Source organism: Acomys russatus, unplaced genomic scaffold (genome assembly GCF_903995435.1).
Source record: "Acomys russatus unplaced genomic scaffold, mAcoRus1.1, whole genome shotgun sequence".
Classification (NCBI taxonomy): Eukaryota; Metazoa; Chordata; class Mammalia; order Rodentia; family Muridae; genus Acomys; species Acomys russatus.
In genome coordinates this window covers 101,911-109,796 of record NW_026131939.1, presented here as the reverse complement: position 1 = coordinate 109,796, position 7,886 = coordinate 101,911, and the positions used below count along the sequence as shown (strand labels likewise).

Sequence of the window (7,886 nt, the reverse complement as noted above, 5' to 3'; positions counted from 1 at the left end):
TTTATTCTGAGGTAATGTCTATCTCCGTTGATGAGATGTGTTTCTTGAATGCAACATATTGAAGGATCTTGTTTTTGCATCCATTTTGTTAGCCTGTGCCTTTTTACTGGGGAGTTGAGGCCATTGATGTTGAGAGATATTATTGAGCAATGGTTATTGGATCCTTTTATTGTGGAGTTAGTGGTGATTATCTGTGAAAGTGTCTGTTTTGTTTTTGCTGATGCGCAATTATCTGTATGTTACATTTTCTTGGGTGTAGCTGTTCTCGTTGTGATGATGTTTTCCTTCTACTATTTTCTGTAGAGCGAGGTTGGTGTTTAGATACTGTTTAAATTTGGTTATGTCATGGAATAAATTGTTTCTCCATCTATGTGATTGAGAGTTTTGCTGGATATAGTAACCTGAGTTTGCAACCGTGGTCTCTTAGAGTCTGTATAACCTCCGTCCAGGCTCTTCTGGCTTTCATAGTCTCTGTTGAGAAGTCAGGTGTAATTCTGATGGGTCTGCCATTATATGTTATTTTGCCTTTCTTTCTTGCAGCTTTTAATATCTTTTCTTTGTTCTGCAGATTTATTGTTTTGATTATTATGTGCCTGGAGGAATTTCTTTTCTGGTCTAGTGTATTTGGTGTTCTGTAAGCCTCTTGTATGTTCAAGGGTATCTCTTTCTGTAGATTGGGAAAGTTTTCTTCTAAGATTTTCTTGAACATGTTTTCTGGTCCTTGGGACTTTTCGTCTTCCTTTTCATCTACTCCTATATTCCTGAGATTACACCTTCTCATGGTGTCTTTGATTTCTTAGATGCTTTCTGTCACCAATTTTTCTGTTTTAAGATTTTCTTTGAGAGATGTATCAATTTCTTCTATTATATCTTCAGCACCTGAGATTCTCTCTTCCATGTGTTGGATTCTGTTAGTTATACTTGTCTGTTGGATTCCTGCTTCCTTTTTTAATCCTTCCATTTCACTGTTTTTCTCAATTTGTGATTTTTTTAATATTGTCTAATTCTGTTTTCATGTCTTGAATTGTTTTAGTTAATGCCTTCACATATTTGCTTTGGCTTCTCATGTCTCCTGGATGGCTTCTATTTGTTTGTTTGTGTTATCCTTGATTTCTTGGAAAGATCTATTCATTTCCTCTTTTTAGTTCTCAAATAGCTGTATGAGCATGGTTTGGGGGTTATTTTTCTGTGACTCTGCTATAATAGGGTATCCATTGTTTTCTGGGCTTTCTGGTACAGCCATACTATCTTGATTTTTGTTAATAGACCTCTTATTTTTTCCTTTAGGCATCTGCTTAGAGGGCTTGGGCTTGGGCATTGGATTCATTGACACAGGCAACAACTTACTGAACAGAACACCAACAGCTTGAGCACAAAGATCAGCAATTAATAAATGGGACTTCCTGAAACTTAAAAGCTTCTGTAAGGCAAACGACACCTTCAATAGGACAAAATGGCAGCCTACAGTTTGGGAAACGATAATCACCAACCCTACATCTTACAGAGAGCCAATATCCAAAATATACAAAAAAAACCTCAAGAAATTAAACACCAACGTGTGGAATAACCCAATTTTAAATGGGATACAAAGCTAAGCAATTTTCAGCAGAGACATTACTAATAGCCAAGAAGCACTTAAAGAAATGTTCAACATCCTTAATCATCAGAGAAATGCAAATTAAAACAAATCTGAGATTCCATTTTACCTGCATCTGAGTGGCTAAGATCAAAAATCCAAGTGACAGCACATGCTGGTAAGAATACAGAGCAAGGGGAACACTCTTCCACTGATGGTGGAAATGCAAACTTGTACACCCACTCTGGAAATCAGCCTGGAGATTCCTTAGAATACTGAAAATGGTGTTACTGCAGGACTCAGCTATACCACACCTGGGCATATAACCATAATATGCTCCATCATACCACAAGGATACTTGCACAACTATGTTGACAGTTTATTCATAATAGTCAGAAACTGTGAACAACCTCAATGTCCCTCATCCAAAGGTTGGCTAAAGAAAATGTGAAATACTACACAGCTATTAAAGAGAAGAACATCATGAAACTTGCAGGCAAATGGATAGAACTGAAAAATATCATCCTAAGTGAGGTAACCCAGACCCAGAAAGATACAAATGGTATGTACTCACTTATAAGTGAATATTAGCCATCAACTATAGGATAACCCAGGCTACAATCCATAAACTAAAAAAAGCCATGTAACTAGGAGAGCCCAATGGAGAACACTTTAATCTTATTCACAAAGGAAAATAAAAATAAACATCTGAAGTATATGTAGCAAGGTAACTGGGTAGGAGAGGGGTAGGGAAGAGAACATGTGTAGGGATTCAGAAATGAAATGGGGGAAGGCTCAAAGAGAGAACGGAAATCTGTGAGAGGGCATCTCTGAGATGGAGGAGGCTTCCAGGTGCCTATTTGGGTAGCCGTATCTGAGACACCTAGCAACAGGAGATATGAAGTCTGTAGGGGCTACCTCCTGTAACCAGGTTGGACTTCTAGTGGAGGGAGGGGAAAAGCCAACAACCCACAAAACTTTTGACTGAAAATTTGTCCTACCAACACTAGCCCGACAGGGATGTCCCCCGAAAGTCTTCACTTAGCAGGAGATTGGTATAGATACTGGGACTTCCTAATAGGACTCCAGGTGAGAGAGGTGAGGGAGAATGGGGAAATAGAAGGATACAGAGGGTCCTAGAAGCCTACAAGACCATTTAGGCTGGTGGATCTGGATGCAAGGGAGTCTCCTCAAACTACTGTACCAACTGAGGACAATGCATGCAGTAAACCTAGAACTCCTATCTAGATCAAACCAATGGACACCACATTCTCTACAATTGTGTGAAGAGCAGGTACTAACTTGGGCATGAATTTTGGTGTCCCCTATTTGAACATGTACCCTTGGTGGGGAGGCCTGGTGGTACTCAGAGGAAGGGTAAGCAGGCTACCAAGATACAACCTTATAAGCTGTGATCATACGATAGGGGAGGAGGTCCCCTTCTGTCGTAGACCTAGGGGAGCAGAATAAGATGAAAAAGGGATGGAGAGAGGAACAGGTAGATACAAGTGAGGGGATAACAATTGAGATTTAATGTAAATAAATTACATAAATAAATAAATAAATAAATAAATAAATAAATAAATAAATAAATATTGAGCAGCAGTGAGCAAATGGGCAACTGATAACTGGCCGAACTTGAGACCCACTCCATATGAAAGAGCCAACCCCTAACACTATTAATAATATGCTGCTATACTTGCAGACAGGAGCCTCATATAGCTGTCTTCTTCATCCAGCACCTGATTGAAACAGATGCAGAGACTCGTAGCCAAACAATAGGTAAAGCTTGGGGAGTCTTGTGAAAAAGTGAGGTGGGGCCATTGAGGGAACAAGAGGGACCAAAGATACCACAAAAAGAGTTACAGTCCATGGGTTCTCAGAGAGACTGAATCACCAACCAAAGAGCATGCATGAGCAAGACATAGGCCCCCATACATATGTAGCAGATGTGCAGGTTGGTCAACATGTGGGTCCCCTAACAATGTCAGTAGTGGCTGTCTCTGACTCTGTGCCTGCCTTTTGATCCCTTTCCCCTATCTGGGCTGCCTTATTTAGCCTCAGTGGTAAAGGATGTCCATGGTCCCACTGAAACTTGATGAATCAGTGTGACTTGGAACCCTTGGAGGACCTCTCCTTATGAGAAAAATGGGAGGGGAGAATCAGGGAAGTGGGTCATGAGGGAGGGACCAGTAGGAGAAGTGGGAAGAGGCTGCGGTCAGACTGTGTGTGCATAGTTCTGTCTTTAACATATAGTATTGGTTTTGTTATTCTCTATGTGGATGGTTTGGTAGATAAGAATTCATTTAGACTGTTTATAGTGTAGAAACTTTTTTTTTTCTTTTTTAATGATGGTAGATAAATTTTCTGGATCAACTGGTCTGGGTTTGTATCCCTGGTCTTTTAAATTTTGAAGTACATTTCTCACAACTCTTATGTGTTTTTTCCTTTAAGAAGTCAACTGTTGTGAGAAATTACATGCTTTCAAAACAAAAGAAACAGACACTGACATTGGATCAGATCTGACAGGATTCATTCCTCTCAGCATGCTGAAACTGACATGCTGCATCCTTCATGCTCCAGCAGCAAGTGCTTCAGCTACTGTTCCTCATCAGAACAAGATAGGTCCCATAATACCTTTGAAGAAAGCTTCCAATCCCATTTTGCCCAGCACTTTAGACTGTACCACACAGGACTCTAATTAAGCATGGAATTTCTCAACATTTAGAAACTGGACAATAAATGTTATTCCTAGTTTGTTTAACCATTTCCCAAAATTTATTTGGGCCCCTACAAAGGTATTATTCATCCCAAATCAGTGAGAAGAAATCTTAAGAGAATGATGTCTCATTTCCTTTAAGAGGGGTCAGGTAGGTATTTGGTTGGAAGCATAGATAGCCAGAAAATTTAAACCAGTTTTTGTTTGGTTTGGTTTTTGGGTTTTGGTTTGCTTGGGTTTTTGTTTTTTGTTTTTTTGTTTTGTTTTGTTTTGTTTACCTCCAACCATGGGGATGAAGTTGTTCACTAACAAAGACACTTTGGGATTTATCCAAGACAAAAGAATGTTCTTCAGAAGATCTTAATTGGAAGAGTAGCATTCGGGAACTCATTAAATCACACTTCTGGGATTAGGATACAAGAGGTTTTAACTTGTTTGGCAAAGGTGAGCACTCTGAGAGTTTGTTTAATGGATGCTTCATTAACAAGAGTTACAAACTTTATTTTGTCCTCTTTAAGCTTTTTAATTGGAACCTTAATAACTTAGTGGAAGTGAAGTGACTTCATTGTCTCTGAATAATATGAACCTTGTGTTGTTCTGTTTTATTATTGCTGTGGCAAAAGTAAAAAACAAATAATTAATTATATAATTATAAAGTTACCATGAGGAAAATATACCAAACTAATTACATGACATTAGAATCTGCTTGATATTTAATAATTACCAATTACATAACAAACTTGTAACATTTGAATTATTCCAAATTCCCCTGGTACATACATGGTTTGTCTAATATTAATAACATGCTAGCCAACTGAAGATCATAATTCATCTTGACTTTTTATCTCAAAGAATTTCCTAATCAAACGTGATGTTAAAATAGGATTTATTAAACAAAAAAATGCAAAACAATTAGATCCATCCCCAATATTATACAATAAATTTTCTCTTTAAAATGTCATTTATCATTTAATCTGAAGCACATATTGATAAAAATTGTCTGCTTTCTATAAATGTGCTGAAAGACGGTAACCAACTATTTTACTTCATAATTATCATTATACCTTTAGGCAGAAATCTTTTTAAGAGATTATATAAACATTTGAAATTTTATTTTTTTTAAAAAAAATCACAACCATGAACATTGTTACAATTAGAGACCCACTTGGTTTTCCACAATGATACTGAGCATGCCCACAAGGAGTTCTCATTGTTAACTCTTAAACATCCATGTTTAAAAGGAAACAAAAAACAAAAAACAAAACAACTCAGAAAACTACCATTTAACTTGTTTTAATGATTCTTCATAAATGGTGAAAATATTAAAATACATTAACGAATAATCATAATGTTGTAGCCAAAACTAAAAATATGGAATTATAAATTTAAAATATTTTCTGGTTTAAAAAATAAATCTGGTCATCAGTGCAGCTCTGCAGGTCTCTAGTAGGTGCAGTCTCTGCATTTCTGACAGTGCAGTGATTGCCTTTATCCATTTTCCCAGGTCCTCCACACCCACCTCTGCTTCCCATCTGTTCCTTCAAAGGTCCAGGAGGCCCCCCAGGACCACCTCATCTTCCTCCATCAAAGCCACATTGGTCCATGCCATGGCTACCTCAGAAGCCACCTTTGTCTCCCCCTCTGCCACCTATGAACATTCCTCCAGGACCAACATGGTCCATTAGTCCACCTCTTCCTCCTCACATGCCACCAGTGCCACCTTGGCCTTGATCACCACCCAGAAGTAGGAAGGGTAGTGGAAGGAAGCTTCGATTTAAGGGCATTATACTGGTTGCTTTCTGTTCTCCAGGCAAAGTTCTGGTTTCCACAGCCCAGATTGGGATACTGCCAGTCTCCAACTCAGTGCTGGACATTTCCTCCCCACCCCAGAGGGGTTCCCTCTTGAACCCCAGGACCCTCTTGGGGGGAAGCCTGCTCTGTCTCCACCATGGCCTCCCATGCAAACCATGGGTCTTCCAGGACCTTGAGGGCCACCACCACCTCTATGCAGTGGTGGTGGCATCCCTCTGCCCTCATGAGGTGGCATCCCACCACACATGCTGTTCATTGGAGGCTTCTTTCAGACAAGAATAACATTAAGTTTGCTTCCTTGAAAATCTTTCCCATCAAACCATTCCACAGAAGCCTTGGCAGTTGGCTGATCTTCATAGGGCACTGTGGTGTCACCTTTAGGCCTTCCTGTCTCCTTATCCAGGTAGATATGGGTCATGAGTTGCCCAGTTCTCTTGTTTGTCTTGACAACCCAACACTGTTTGAAGAAGTCTACCAGTTCATCCAGGGCCACATTGTCATTTAATCCTTGCACATAAATTGCACTGTTGTCAGTCTTCATTGGGATCTACAGGAAAACCTAGATCAAGATCTTCTCCTTCATCCATGGGTCCACCAGGCTTACTGAAGCCATCTCACTCTCCAGCGCTGCCCATTCCACTGCATCCTCCTCCCCGCCCACCTCTGCTCATACCTCCTCGATCAAATCCCCCTCTTCTCTTCCCCTGCCCCAGTTATCAAGGCCACTCGTGTTCCAGTTCTCTTCTGGTCTAGACTCCTGCCCATAAATAACCATGCTACTGGTATGGTCCTGTCTGAATGAACTCTGCTGCCGTTGCTGCTGCTCTGTTGGCTATACTGACTTGGAGCCGGGCTGTAGGATCCAGTCTGAGGCAGGTAACCAGTGTGCAGCTGCTGTCCATAGCTGCTTTGGTGACCATAGCTACTCTGCTGTCCTTAGCTGCTCGGCTGCCCATAGGCAGTCTGCTAAGAGTAACTTCTCTGACCCTAACAAGACAGCCGTGAGGAGGATTAGCTGGTAGAATAGGATGGATGGGAGGTGACTGGCTGCATGAGGCAGCTCCCAGGTACCTGAGGATAACTGTAATTATTCTACCCATATCCTAGGCTGTGTTTGTTATAACCCTCTGTGCTAGATTGAGGCTGACTAGTCTCAGTTGGCTTGTTACCATCCTGTAGTCTTGTAGGTGCAGTGACTGCTGGTCATAGGCTGGATAGCCAGACTGAGTGCCATAGGCAGACTGAGCTCCATATGAGGCCTGGGTTGTGGTGACTGTAACAATAGTGGTGCCATAAGCACCAGTGCCGTATCCTTGGGCAGGCTGGCTGTATGCATGGGGGAAATTGGAGTGGTATCACCAATGGGAGGCTGTCCATAAGCAGTCGCATGTGCAGTCTGCCCATAGGTGGCAGTGGTCTGAGCCTGGGTGTGGCAGACATCAGCGGGCTGTCCATAGGTTCCATGGCTTTGTATGCCTTGGCAGACTGTGCATATCCTTGAGTTGGCTGGGCAGTGTAAGCACTATAGCCTTGTTGGGCTGCATCTTGGCTGTAGGTATTGTAATCCATGAACACCATTTTCTCTCCTTCCTCCTCATTCTCTCAACCCAGAAATGCCTTTTTCACATTCTTTTAGAATAAGAAATTTTCTTAGTTTATTTTTAAAGTAGGATAGAGGGGAGGACATCCTATTGGGACTCTCGGTGAAAGAAATATGGGAGAATGGGGAAATAGAAGGATCCAGAGGGTCGTAGAAACCTACAAGAAGAATATTATGAT

At 40.9% G+C, this 7,886-nt stretch overlaps 1 pseudogene; it reads right to left on the bottom strand.

Annotated features, from left to right (window-relative positions):
* Positions 1 to 5,680: 5,680 nt before the first annotated feature.
* On the bottom strand, positions 5,681 to 7,685 carry LOC127186666 (RNA-binding protein EWS-like; annotated as a pseudogene).
* Positions 7,686 to 7,886: the final 201 nt, after the last annotated feature.